General features: G+C 38.5%; 2 protein-coding genes across 9 annotated transcripts in view; one reads left to right on the forward strand and one right to left on the reverse strand.

The window, feature by feature from the left end:
• Positions 1 to 10,116, reverse strand: part of FMRFaR (FMRFamide Receptor) — a 23,978-nt gene extending 13,862 nt beyond the window's left edge. For 2 of the 4 annotated variants that reach the window (XM_026813891.1, XM_026813890.1), the window contains exon 1: positions 9,059 to 10,116. The gene's annotated coding sequence lies outside the window, so the exon portion shown is untranslated. Of the gene's footprint in view, positions 1 to 6,846; positions 7,905 to 9,058 lie in introns of those variants that run through there. The other 2 variants (XM_018025392.2, XM_018025390.2) reach the window with 1 other exon arrangement.
• Positions 1 to 15,096, forward strand: part of LOC108625395 (uncharacterized) — a 60,447-nt gene that overhangs the window by 10,793 nt on the left and 34,558 nt on the right. The window lies entirely within an intron of this gene.

Here is a 15,096-nt window from a genome sequence, read left to right on the forward strand (position 1 = left end):
AGATTATTAAAAGTGTACCGTGACGAAAAGAAGGTTGAGAATCACTGCTTTATACATTAAACGCGATATTTATCATCTCTGCATATTAAATTTTCATATACATAATTGCATAAAATCCGCGATCTACCGATTATCATATAATTATGTAAACGTTGAGACAATCGAAATATCATCATGAGAAATGTTAAAAGAAGTATACGAGCTTTGAGTTAAACTTCTTTTAGAAGATTTTAATTTATTTTATGATTATTTATACAATTTATCAGTTTTACGTTGTAGCCTCGTGTCTATTTTATATGTCCCGTGTCGTACTTTTTCATCGCACAAGGAAGATTAGGATAAGCATCTGTCCATAGTCAGCGGACAGAAACGCCGTTTACGGATGCTGCATATACAGTGGGAAATAAAAGGTCGAGAGGGGATTTTCCATGCGTTACATGTTCCCTACTATCGAACGCGTTTCAAGCAACGCACGCGCGGCTGTCCAATTTGATTCGCAAACCGATAATTATTTTACAATTAACTGTCATTACGTAAATTGATTCAGTCGTAACAAGTAAAATGCTCAATTCTATGAGATTGGAAAAGATTCTCTGAATATAACCGAAAAACAATTTCGCCGTGTATTTTGTAAATACTGCCTGTTACCATTTCCAAGCCGTTCGTCAGGTGAAAAAACAAATATCAGTTTTTTATTACTTCAACTGACAAATGTTAGAATTCCGAAAAGATGGGAAGTACAGAAATGAGTTTTGTGAAACTCTTTTTGGTAGCGAATATATTTGCTTTTACCTCAATGAGTTGAAAACGATGAGCAAATACGTACATCAGTAGAACACATGAAACGCATACCTCTGTTTTCATAAACGACGTGCTCGTTCGCTGCACTCTTGTCGCTTCCTACAAACATTCATAGCGGGGGAACCTACGCTTTTGGAAAATCGGTTATTGCAATAAACTTTCAATGCGAACGACATCGTTTCCATCGGTTATTTCTTTCTACGAGCCTTCGAATCTTATGTAGGTACAGGCATCGCAAATATTTACGCGAACTCTTCGCGTCGGCCAATTTTCTTTATCCCGTTTACCACCCGGTCACCCAGGGCAACTGAACTATCGAAGAAACTCCAATCAAAATTCGTTACTGCTTTCATTTTGTAAAAGGAAACGCTCCCTTCGTGTTGAGAAAACAATTGCTAAAACGAAGCTTACTAACAGAGGAGACAGAATTATTATCAGCTTTGTTTGTTTGCTGAGAATCGGATAATTAATAACTGGATCTTAATTACCTGTTCGACATTTATTAGCGCAGCAAGAAATTCCGAGGTTACTCTATTAATCTCTGATAATTAATGAGAACTGGAACGGCACATTTGCCTACGCGAGTTTTCGTCGTCGTTCATTACATACGATACTATATTTCTATCTGCATTAAATCTCTAAATTATTTTTATAACCTTGCACCAATAATTCACGACTCAATATAAGCTGTAATATAAATACAATATAAAATATAATATAAATACGTACGTGTGTAGTTTATATTTCGTAACACTTCATGCGTGTTTGATAATAATAATAGAAATCGAAATTCAATGATAATTTGCTATATACACAGAATGAGGCAATTCGGAATGATACGCTTTTCATTTCTCGTACAAATAGACATAAATTTTTATTCGGATATAAAAACAGCTTCGGAAAATCGGCGACTAGAAATCGACGTTGAACCGTAATTGTAATCGCAGCAGTCCGGATAATGCGACGGGAGAAGAGGTGGAACGTGATAAAGGCGGAACGACGCGGAATACTGCCACCGAATTCGCGATTTACGTCTGAGATTTCAGCGTCGGCCGGTTTTATTTGCAATCAGTCCGTCGGGGAAAGGATCGACGTTGATACGCTCGATGCGACGTTATTCACCTCGCGAGAACCAATCTGCGAGAAATATTAACGTTTAAAAGCCGTTTGTAAACACGCATTTGTTCGAGTTTTTATTCTCGAAGCGAAAAGACGTTTACCGAATAATCTCGTTTCCCGACGCAATTTGTATTTGCCCCGGTAACGGAGTTTGGACAAACGGCGAACGCGTCTCTTATGATTTTCACAAACACTGATGAATCCTGTCAGAAGCAAACACTTTGCCAAAGGAATAAATTGTATCCGGATAAAAGTCGGTCGAGTAACCTTTATATATAATTACACTTGGTACATGATATAAAATTCAATAAGAAATAATATACTTATTTAATTGATGGGAACACAATGAAATATAATAAACGCGACTTTCATCAAATAAAAAATTCGTGTAAAAAGATTTTTATATGGCAGTGAAATAATTTGTTAATTATTTTTGTCGATTCATTCTGTAATTTTGAAGTTGTGCTTATCAACGACGAATTAAAGTTGAAGTCCGCGAAGACAAACGCGAAGCCAGATATCACGTTTGCGATGAGCATAGGAGACACCCAACCCAATTCTCGGATGTAATTAAGGTTTGACGAGGGGTTGAGGCTACCCTTTTCGTTCAACCGGCTGGAAAATCGCTCCGGATCGTGTAATGGCCATTTATACCCAACGGCATGGAATTAAGACAATCCGTTTAAATAATCAATGTTCGGCTGCGCTTTATTTCACCTGATCATTAGTAGATGCCGGGTTCCACGTACAATTTCTTGAGAGTTTGTGTCAAACCACACACACACACACACACACACACACACACAGTAGAAATAGTGTTAATAAAAGGATTTATAACAGATGTATTAAACGTACAAAAGTTGTAGCCTTAAATACATAAAAAATGTATACAATAAAGGCAATGAATTAAATTGTACACCTAATACATTATACTATAATATTATAAGACACAAGAAAAGACTGATTCTTCGAGAAGCTACAAGATCTAGATTAATTATTCCATATATTAATTTTCTGTTTATCATTTTCCTGTTTCGTTATATTTTTCAATAATAAAATGACGCCCCTTGAACCGTACGAAAATCGATCGAGTCCTGTAAGAAAATGAATTTTGTAATCACTGTGGCGTGTAGCGTCGACACGTGTGAATGTTTAATTCCCTTTTTCCCGTTCGACGACGGTGAACGATTCGGAATGGAAACGAGGATTCGTATGCATGAATACGAACGTGAATTCCTTACTGTTTCAGTAACGCATCGATCGAATAATTTACATCGTTATATGTCTAGCTCCATGAATCTCGTGACGTAGGCCTCGCGCACTCCATTTATTGTACACCTCCGCCATAATTATTATTCGTGCCGAAACCTTTCAAATTCGAGCTTTGTGTCTGATTTATCTTCCCATTTCCACTCTTTACGTAGACACATAGTGGAATGGTTTTTAAATTTTGTTTGTAATTCGAAATTAATAAACAATATTGCGCGTTTTAATTAACTGTATCTCCGTTGGTAAACATAACATTAATTCTTTAATAGAAATTATATTAATAAGGGAATAACGTGTAACGAATAACTGATGCGTAAACTATTGACCATCAGAATGTGTTCAAAGAGTCGCGTTAATTAATGCTTATAGCTAATAATACATTAATCCAATAATCTCTGTACACGTTTCAACAATTATGTTTCTCTCACCGAAACAATGACAGTCGTGTAGGGAATACGTGCAACTCGTTTGCTACGACAATGAGACACGATGACAAATATGTGGTCTTTCAGTTATTATTGAAAACCGGTTGTATGCTACTGAATGGTATGATATCATGATTAGACCGAAGATTCAATGGATTCGATAGAAAATCAAATCTGTGGAGAATATAAACTGCACGTATATAAAAATACACAGAATACCATAGACTGGGTATTGCAATACTTAAATGTTATGAAAATTGGAGTACGAGGTTTGATTTCACTTTTAGTAGATCGGATCGAGGAGAGATAGACAGTAGAGAAATCTACGGGTTCAACCCGCATCTCGACGAAGAATATCTGCGTGTATCTCTCCTGCGAAACCATGACATAATTATTCGACGTTCGCAGTGACTAAGAATCACCGTCAGAGATAAAACTGACTGCTTTATTATTCCCGGTATCGAATTAAAACGTCTGTGTTAAATGAACATTTCTTTTATCCTTTGAATATTGAAATATAAATTCAAGCTTTGACGCTCTGAATATTGGATGCAGCACTTATAATTTCCGCACACTCGATCTGTCGATGTACGCGCGTGTAAAAGAGCTTCCTGATTGACTATTGGACACTCTTGGCTCTCTCTCTCTCTCTCTGTACTCGGAAGCAATCAGATAAATCGCACGGCATTGTGTGTTCCCGATCGCACGCGTCGACGCGTGAGACTTTTGTCCTCCTTTTCACGAATTCCGAGGATGCATGCGATTGCATTCTTCTCCCGACTTCGAATATTTCAAGGTCCCATTTATTGCCCGCGGGAGAAAAATCGAAGGAAACAACGGAAACTTTATCCGCTAATTGCGAGCAATAAAAGGGGAACGGGAAACCGAGATCTCTTTTGTTCGTACCGGAACAAACAGCCTTTCGCGTCGAATCCGCATTCCGTTTGGACAAAGTGCCGCCCCAACAACTAATTCGTACAAACTTCTCTCGGGAAGCTACGCGCATCCTTTCTACTTAAAAGAGATCGACTCGTGCCATTTATATTTTTGTCTTTGTTAAATGTTTCACGCCAGTCTCGTCTCCTACATTTATCTGATAATCCTTTTTCCTTCTTAGTAGTAAAATTTATAAATCGAGTGCGAATTCTAATTCAAAATAAAATAATCTTTAAAAAATGAAATCTACGACGGGATTTCGAAAAGTTTCAATATACCGTACGTACATATTTACACGTTACATACATATAATATATAAGACACTTTGCACCGAGGCACACGTATATACACGTATGATATTTCGGATTATATGAAATAGAGAACTGCAGATTAAATTTTTTTTTTTCGAAATGAATCGATAGAAATCAGCGTTCGACCTCGGCCACGAGCAATTTAACCGATTCCACTTGTCGACGGGAAAAACGCTTTCGCGGCGCCACGATTATTCCAATAAGGGAACGATCTACCCACCCGACACGAGAATCTCGGTTTTTCTCCGGGTGAAAGGAACGTGGTGATGCGACGCACTCGTCGAAAAGAATCGCAATCGACTTTCGGGATAAGCGATTTCGGATCCCCTTCTATGGGGACCGAGGGACTCGTTTGTGCGTGCAATTGAGAGAGGCTACAGTTATTCGCGCGTAACTTTAACGAAGGAGCAAAAACAGTATCATAAAAGCTTCGGAAAAAATCGATTCGATCTTCGATAAGTTCGGGTAGATAAAGTTAATAAGAAAAATTTCATTGTTTAGTTACTGTAATTTAGAAACAACTGCATAATTACGGAACTTCATATATTGTAGTTTGCAGTTTTATATTTAATATACATAGTCCGCAGTATTATATTATAATAGTTTGCATAATTACAAAAACATTAATTGGGTGCTTTTCATTGGCTCTTGTCTGAAACCGAATTTCTCTCGTTAATTACTAGGCCTGCTCGTTCGCGAATCCGGCTGTTAATGAAGTACGCAGAAAGCGTAATTCACGCACCGATGCTCGTTACGCGTGATTTTATAGCGAGATGATACGAAATACAGTAACGCTTTCAATTTTCAGTTGTCCCGTTCGAGACACAATATTTACATTGTCAATGTTTAAACGAGTCATAAAATAGTTAACGGGACTGTTTGTCTTGGCAAAAATATTGAAGATTCAATGATGCTCCTTGAATTGCTACAACCTTTTGCGCAATGTTTTTGATCAATGCGATAATATGATAATGGATAAAAAGGCTTGAAAAATGATACTGTTTTATACATTTTCTTGCACATTTTTAAGCTTCGCATGTCTTCATTTAATTATTGTATTATATGTTATATACTATCAGAAATTTTTTGCCAGGTGTAGAATAGGAATAACTTTTAATAAAACACGACAGAGATCCATTTTCGTTTTCATTTTTCGTTTTCAAGGATATATTCATTTACTAATCTCTATGATGTAATGAACTCCTATCACGTTTTGATACAATGATTAAATGACGAGTACTATATGTGATACCTGATTTGCTATTTAAATGAGTTTAGAAAGTGAGTGGGAAACCGTTTGGGAAAATAATTAATTCTCATCGTTAATCGCTTAGGCTTAGAGCTTAGCATGTAACCGAGGTGTACATCCAGTGGGTGATAAGAATCGGCCTATCGAGTTATCCTCAAATGCCTTTTCAGGTCAACAGCTTGTCGAGAGGTTTAAGGCTTTGGTACTCTGGTTAATCCGCAGGATGCTTCTTGTAGTGTTCGAGCTCATCGCGAACCGGATCAGAGGAGATTAAAAGGGCTAGGAAAAAATGCAGCTGGCCAAGAGTCTGTAATGTTCGTACTATGTCGCTGTATCAATTTCTTAGCATGTATCGATTAACCAACACCCAACACGTTACATTTTCGATACTGCGACCAGAAAAATTTGATATCACGTGAAGTATTTCGAATTACTCGTTTTACCTGACGATGAAATTTTATATAGTTGAATATTTCATTTTTAAAAGAGATTCGGGATAAAGTATCAGGGGATGATCGTTCATGATATAATTTCCTATCAATTTTGATGTTCAGATTGGAATTAGTAATTCGATGATTAACGAGCTAATTCAAGATCGTCTCGCTTCATTATATTGATACTACTTTTGGGGCTCGGAAGAAATGGTAGCAGAGATGGATATTGGGAAAATTTGGCACAGGTGTCCATTAGTCTGAAATTGTTTTCTGCTTCCTAAAAGACACTTTTGATCTTGTACCTTGTCGGTAATCCGGCGTCTCTTCCGGCCTCGTCGCACTTGATGAGGATATTTTCAAAACACACTTCCGAACTCCCTTAGATTCTTGAATCGCTGCTTCGCCGAGTTCGTTCTCGCTGGAGTGACGCTCGAAACAATTGTCCAAAAACGCGGTAAGAAGGGTTCTTTTGTCGCGGCGCGGTCTTTAATCATCCTCATAGCGTGCACACGTTTACATCAGAATCGCGGCTTCATACATCTTCCTGTCGGTTTATTGGCATCTGGAATCCCGGACCGAAAGGTTTCGCCTCTAAAATTAACAGTGTCCGCGTTCGCTTCGGATACAACGGTGGCAAAAAGTTTTTCATCAGCGCAGTAAAATGCTGTTACACCATTTAAAACATGAAAACAGAACTTTTGTTGTGTGAACAATTGTTTCGTACATTTTATTGCATTTACATTCTGTTTGTCTCCATTTATTGGTATTTTTAGATAGAAGATTCGTTTACAAGTCTCTTCGAGTATCAATTAAAAAGGTGGAATCTAGTAAGAATTTCTTTGAATATGCACTTCGCTTTAAGCACTGTTGCATTATTAATAATTTATTATAACTACATAAAACTTGCGGTATTTTATTGTATTATGACCGAAACATTTTTACCGGCATTGGGAATTAAAAATTCTCATTAAAATTACGATTCACTTATGTTGCGAATTCAATCTTTCATTGGATTAAGCAAAATTCTGCTCGTTCGCACTCACTTCGTTCACTGTTCCAGCCAATCAGTTCCCCAACAAAAATCTACAAACTGGTTAAACTTTTCGATTTTCGTTCTCGCGCACTAGTAATTTATAGTTAAAAAAAAAGGACATTTCAGTTATCACTGCGATCAGCTTAAGTTTGGCTCGACTAAAAGATTTTCATACCATTGGTCAGGAGGAACATTTGCACTGTCATTTAGGCGTTAACGATTTTTAACCAGCTTTTCCCGGAAAAAGCGTAAAGCGGACATGCGAGCTGCGAGCGCTTGCAGCGCACTGAGTGCTGCTCCACCGAGAGAATCATCCGAGTACGTACAAAAGCATTTGCGTCGAGTGACCCTGGCAGTGGATGCCGCCTGCGCGGTTCCTCCCGCTTCCTGCTCCTCTCCACCGTCATCATCTCATCTTCCTCTTGCCATTCTCTTTCTTCAACACCGCGTCACCCGTTCCTCTTCCAGGCCTCGACTCTTTCACCCCCTCCCCATACACCCCTACTTCCACCCTTTTTTTCCATTGCTTCGTTTTTACGCGTCGTTTCCACCCTCTCTCTATTATATACTATCAGAAATTTTTTGCCAGGTGTAGAATAGGAATAACTTTTAATAAAACACGACAGAGATCCATTTTCGTTTTCATTTTTCGTTTTCAAGGATATATTCATTTACTAATCTCTATGATGTAATGAACTCCTATCACGTTTTGATACAATGATTAAATGACGAGTACTATATGTGATACCTGATTTGCTATTTAAATGAGTTTAGAAAGTGAGTGGGAAACCGTTTGGGAAAATAATTAATTCTCATCGTTAATCGCTTAGGCTTAGAGCTTAGCATGTAACCGAGGTGTACATCCAGTGGGTGATAAGAATCGGCCTATCGAGTTATCCTCAAATGCCTTTTCAGGTCAACAGCTTGTCGAGAGGTTTAAGGCTTTGGTACTCTGGTTAATCCGCAGGATGCTTCTTGTAGTGTTCGAGCTCATCGCGAACCGGATCAGAGGAGATTAAAAGGGCTAGGAAAAAATGCAGCTGGCCAAGAGTCTGTAATGTTCGTACTATGTCGCTGTATCAATTTCTTAGCATGTATCGATTAACCAACACCCAACACGTTACATTTTCGATACTGCGACCAGAAAAATTTGATATCACGTGAAGTATTTCGAATTACTCGTTTTACCTGACGATGAAATTTTATATAGTTGAATATTTCATTTTTAAAAGAGATTCGGGATAAAGTATCAGGGGATGATCGTTCATGATATAATTTCCTATCAATTTTGATGTTCAGATTGGAATTAGTAATTCGATGATTAACGAGCTAATTCAAGATCGTCTCGCTTCATTATATTGATACTACTTTTGGGGCTCGGAAGAAATGGTAGCAGAGATGGATATTGGGAAAATTTGGCACAGGTGTCCATTAGTCTGAAATTGTTTTCTGCTTCCTAAAAGACACTTTTGATCTTGTACCTTGTCGGTAATCCGGCGTCTCTTCCGGCCTCGTCGCACTTGATGAGGATATTTTCAAAACACACTTCCGAACTCCCTTAGATTCTTGAATCGCTGCTTCGCCGAGTTCGTTCTCGCTGGAGTGACGCTCGAAACAATTGTCCAAAAACGCGGTAAGAAGGGTTCTTTTGTCGCGGCGCGGTCTTTAATCATCCTCATAGCGTGCACACGTTTACATCAGAATCGCGGCTTCATACATCTTCCTGTCGGTTTATTGGCATCTGGAATCCCGGACCGAAAGGTTTCGCCTCTAAAATTAACAGTGTCCGCGTTCGCTTCGGATACAACGGTGGCAAAAAGTTTTTCATCAGCGCAGTAAAATGCTGTTACACCATTTAAAACATGAAAACAGAACTTTTGTTGTGTGAACAATTGTTTCGTACATTTTATTGCATTTACATTCTGTTTGTCTCCATTTATTGGTATTTTTAGATAGAAGATTCGTTTACAAGTCTCTTCGAGTATCAATTAAAAAGGTGGAATCTAGTAAGAATTTCTTTGAATATGCACTTCGCTTTAAGCACTGTTGCATTATTAATAATTTATTATAACTACATAAAACTTGCGGTATTTTATTGTATTATGACCGAAACATTTTTACCGGCATTGGGAATTAAAAATTCTCATTAAAATTACGATTCACTTATGTTGCGAATTCAATCTTTCATTGGATTAAGCAAAATTCTGCTCGTTCGCACTCACTTCGTTCACTGTTCCAGCCAATCAGTTCCCCAACAAAAATCTACAAACTGGTTAAACTTTTCGATTTTCGTTCTCGCGCACTAGTAATTTATAGTTAAAAAAAAAGGACATTTCAGTTATCACTGCGATCAGCTTAAGTTTGGCTCGACTAAAAGATTTTCATACCATTGGTCAGGAGGAACATTTGCACTGTCATTTAGGCGTTAACGATTTTTAACCAGCTTTTCCCGGAAAAAGCGTAAAGCGGACATGCGAGCTGCGAGCGCTTGCAGCGCACTGAGTGCTGCTCCACCGAGAGAATCATCCGAGTACGTACAAAAGCATTTGCGTCGAGTGACCCTGGCAGTGGATGCCGCCTGCGCGGTTCCTCCCGCTTCCTGCTCCTCTCCACCGTCATCATCTCATCTTCCTCTTGCCATTCTCTTTCTTCAACACCGCGTCACCCGTTCCTCTTCCAGGCCTCGACTCTTTCACCCCCTCCCCATACACCCCTACTTCCACCCTTTTTTTCCATTGCTTCGTTTTTACGCGTCGTTTCCACCCTCTCTCTATTATAACGCTTTTTATTCTCCGCGCGCGTCTCTTTTCGCGACAACGTCTTCCACGAAGATCTTCCTCTATCCCCGACTGTGTCCTCTCTCAATCTCGCCGCGTCTCACTCATCGTTTCTATTTCTCAGCTGCCCTCGAATGAACGAGACCGCTTTCCCCGCTCTTCGAGCATAGCTACGATTCGTCTCGCTCTGACGCGAGGCTCGCTCTTTCTCTGGCCGACTTTCATTCATACGGTTAGGCACGCCGACGTCGAAGATCGATCTAGCCGCGCGAGGTACTTGACCTAGAACCCATTGATTTTTAAATTATTAATTGCGCTTATCATTACCGGGTCTTGCTCGCGTTGATTTCCAACCGCCTCTAAACATGCACAGTGACGTAAGAAATGTTGACGAAAATATAAGTTGAAGCGAGAGAATTTTCTATCGATTGTTGTATTCGGGATCCGCGTAGAAATAAGTCTCAGCAATCACGATGTAACTTTATATTTCCAAGTATGGGTTGTACAATTGTGAGGAATTCAAGCGGACAGTGATTGTTTCAGAGTTCAGTCAAAACCTGATTCGTTTGGGACATCGCGACTATTCAGATTCAGGGATTCAAGATTGAGGCAGAGTGCGACTCCGAGTCTTATGATTCAGGCACGATTTTGTACCTTAGAGCTATCTTATCGAAGATGATTTCTTAAAACTAGACATAACTAGAAGTAGCCAATATTGTCATAAGTGGTTAGTCATCTAACATGGTTCCAAGAAAATTCTTAAACGTAGCAAATTGTTGTCCATTCATACGTCATTTACTTTGTTGTTTTAATTACGAATAATTATGTAGAATTTTAAATGATTCAATTAAGAATGAACGTTTTCGGTAATTTTGTTAACTCGAAAATTCGCGAAGTATATCTGTGATTTATGAAGTAAATTGTAAGTCGCTTTGTAATCCATTGTAAATGAAAATTGACTTGGAGTGAACGCGATCAATGTGTCACTAGAGAAAAGATTAATGGCAGCCAGTTTCGCCTAACCGAGTGGATTAATTGCCGCATCACGCGGGCAATCACGATCGCAGCATCAACGCTTAAAGCCCTGCGTCTCGACTTCCAGCAATTTGAAATTCTGCAAGCAATCTCTTTGGGATAAAGCGAACACCCGTACAGGGTGGGACGATGAAATGCACGTGTAAATTTATACAATGATATTACATTTATATTCTTTCGATTCAAAGTGTTTGTTACAACAAGATTTATCGACGTTCGTAAACAGTTTTATGTAGAAATAAGCAAAAATCGCTTCGTGTATTTTATTTAGGAATGACCAGAAGAATTCAGCAACAGATTTTAAAAATTTGTACACGTTGAATGCTTCATTTCATTTTTTAATGCTATTTCAATTTGAAACATGAGCAAATGAGAAAAATGAGAATGTTGATGAATGTGATTTAAGTATTAAGAAATATGAAGTGAGAAAATTTTCTTATTACACAGAACTTTCCTTTCGACTACGAATTAAACTTGATATCAGAGTTGGCATGCTGCTCCGAGTTTCTATTCAAACGTTCCACTCTGTACACGCATTAGACTAAACTAGTATGGGTAAATCAGGGACAGATTCAGGAGGAGCACCCTCGATCCTACATGAAATTTCGTCACCAAGAGCTAAAGAACTTCGAGGCAAGTTAACCACTCGGTTTCATTCACGACATGTGATCTTCGGGTGGAGTTGGTTAAAGGTCGAAAGTTCCTCACGATTGTGACGAGTAAATATTGTTTGCCGGAGGAAAATAATCATTCATCACAACGAATCGTTTCAAGTTCCCCCCCGGACAAGTTTCTTCACGGAATTCTGTACCCGGATTCGTTTCCGAGTGCCGAAACCGAACAGTTTACGCGGAGATAAAATAAGATTTCCGGGGATAAAGTGTCGGTGGGATCAGAGGCCAAAAGAATATAATAGAGGACTGATAACTTTTCATTTTATCCCAAAAATAGACTGTATTAAATTTGGATCGCGAAATAACAGATTCATGGAAAGACGAGATTCAGATGTTTTATCATCGTGATATAAGTAGCTTTTGACATTTCAAGCTTCGGAGGATTTTCAATCAATTCTGAAATGTATCCAAGTATTCATGACTTCACTCACATATAAATGTTTTATTTCTCATAAAATCGTTGAAACACTAGTGTTTCTTTCAGACTGAATTATCGGTGAACGTAAGACACATCGTATACAATAGTAGTCAACGGTGAAGAGAGTAGCTCTTCCGGTGTACCGCGATCACGGGAGCGTCTGTCACGGACGACGGATGATTTATTATCACCGTCGGTGCCACGCTGTATTTACGTCCAGATTCGCAAAGGACGGCCAACGCGTATATCGCAGTGTAAGTGTTTATCGAATGTCTACCATCGTTAAAAGTAATGCTCTCCGCATCCATGTTCATCGGCGAACCATCTCGTGGTCGCGTACAAAATTCACTGAGCTCCCGACCCAATTACCGAAATCAAACGTATTATTAGACGATTTCGGTGTGGCAATGCGAAACTTGAAATAGAATTTCGAGAGCGTGAACCTCTCTCGCGACGCACATTAATGACTACAAGTTTTGTTGCAGCATTGTCTTATTTTTATTTGTAAAAATAAGGAAAATTGCACAATACAAGGTTACAAATAAAAGAGCAATTTAATTTATTTATTAATTGCTGAACAATGGAGGAAATAAAGAGCACGAGTACAGTAGAGAAAATTTTAATTTTATCGTGATAAGTGAGGAGGGAAATACGATCTTAAAGCGGTTCACGTGCTCTGCCGGACAACAGCGGGGCAATCGAGCATTCCTTTGATACACGAGCCGCGGGCTAATTGCCATAGATATATCGTGGCGAACAATTATGCGCGGACGATAACGATGTTACTGATCGATGCAATTATGATGGCTAGTCCATGGAGCACCGTATATCGAGGGACAACCTTATAACGAGGCCGCGACGTGACAAAAATTACGCCCGACCGAAAATCTACTTTCGATCTTACCACCGTTGATAATATGATTTTGACACTGTCACATGATATGGGATAGAACTACTTAAGAAATAAAAATGGCAGGAAAATTTTTTTCTTTACTGAATTTTATTGGATGCGAAGTGGATAAAGTCTCATACTGTGTAAATGTGGATCGTTCGTCTCTGGGAAAAATTGAGCTCGGATACTGTTTTATTTACATAAGTTTATTCTTTCTCAAATATTTCGATTTTCATGTAAAATAGATAGTTGAAGAGTGCTATTTGAATGATTTTAGATTTTTTTCTGTAATATTAGCACATAGAAAAAAAAGTTTATACAGTAAGAAATAATTAAATAAGAAAGAATTCTCTGAACATGGAATAACCAAGATAGAAGAGATTGACGCAATAACATTCACTGAATTAGACGCATTGGCTTTGACGGATCATTCGGTTAATAGACTGGCTGCCTGAAAAGGGAATTAATATTCCATTAGAAACCTTGCGTTGACGCATTTAATCAGAAGGATTGTTTTCCATGTTTCGATCATCGTGGAAATGTTCCAGTTTGCGAGAAATTTAATCTTCTCGAGTTGATACACTGTATCGCGGATTAAAACGAGAATAGTTCTCTTAAGTGATATATATATAAGAAAGCTGTGACGTTTGCAAAAAGTTTGCGTCGCTTGTTTCCTTTTTTCCTAGCTTGCTTCCACGTTTTCACGCTTCCCGAAGTAGTCTCGCCGGGTTAAGCGCGACGCCTTAATTTAATCATTAGTGGCACGCTGATTAACACGAACCGTTCGTTTAATTACTTTTAACTTGCCATCCCTGATTCATTCTCAACACTGAAGCCATGCCAAACAAACGGTTCGTGATGCGAATTCAAAATGTCAATTACGGTGCAATCAGAAGCAAAAGATTGCACATGAAAAATAGATTTGTTCAGTAAATTATTGACGCATGTTACATGCTTTCAAATTGGCCATTTGTGGATATGAAGGACACAGATTACAGCGAACGATGCAATTGATCAAATGTCGTTTCATCGCAAAATTCAAACGCGAATTGAATAGATGAAATACATAAAAGATCATAGAATCTTTTATGACGAATGTATAGGGAATTAAATGAAAATTGAATGAGTAGAAAATATGATTTGAACGGATAAAACACAAAAATAATTGTAGACTCTTTTAGTATACAAAGCGAACGGAATTTTGGATGGGTTGAACAAGGAATTGCGCGAATTCTTCTTCTGTAGATAACCCGGAGACCCGCTTTTCACGGCTAAGGAATGCTCCGGGCAATGGATAAAAATCGGCGAAAGAATCCGCAGAACCGGAGAAGCACCGGGGCCAAGGATTAATTTCCTACAAAGTTCTCGCGTTTAATTTGCCCAGTAAATTCGAGCGAAGGGGACCCGAGGCGAGCGAGTAAAACTATCTCTCTTAATTCTCGCCGAGTATCAAACTTTTGTCTCGCCTTTGATACGAAATTGAATTGAAAAACTGGGACATGAGTAATCGTCAAGAGTTCTGATAATGGCGATATTATATCCAGTATTTTATGAGAGTAATCGATTTTGTAGATAAATGCTACAAGACTCTCTCTTCCTTACGAGTCTCGTGGGACCTCGTCTAAGTTGAAGGGACAATTTTATCCAAAAACGCAATGGCAAACGATAAAGAGAAACTTCCTATGAAATTATCTAAGATAAAAGATTATAATTATTAGAAAAT

Source organism: Ceratina calcarata, unplaced genomic scaffold, assembly GCF_001652005.2.
Source record: "Ceratina calcarata isolate Rehan_Ccalc_2016 unplaced genomic scaffold, ASM165200v1 scaffold351.2, whole genome shotgun sequence".
Taxonomy (NCBI): domain Eukaryota; kingdom Metazoa; phylum Arthropoda; class Insecta; order Hymenoptera; family Apidae; genus Ceratina; species Ceratina calcarata.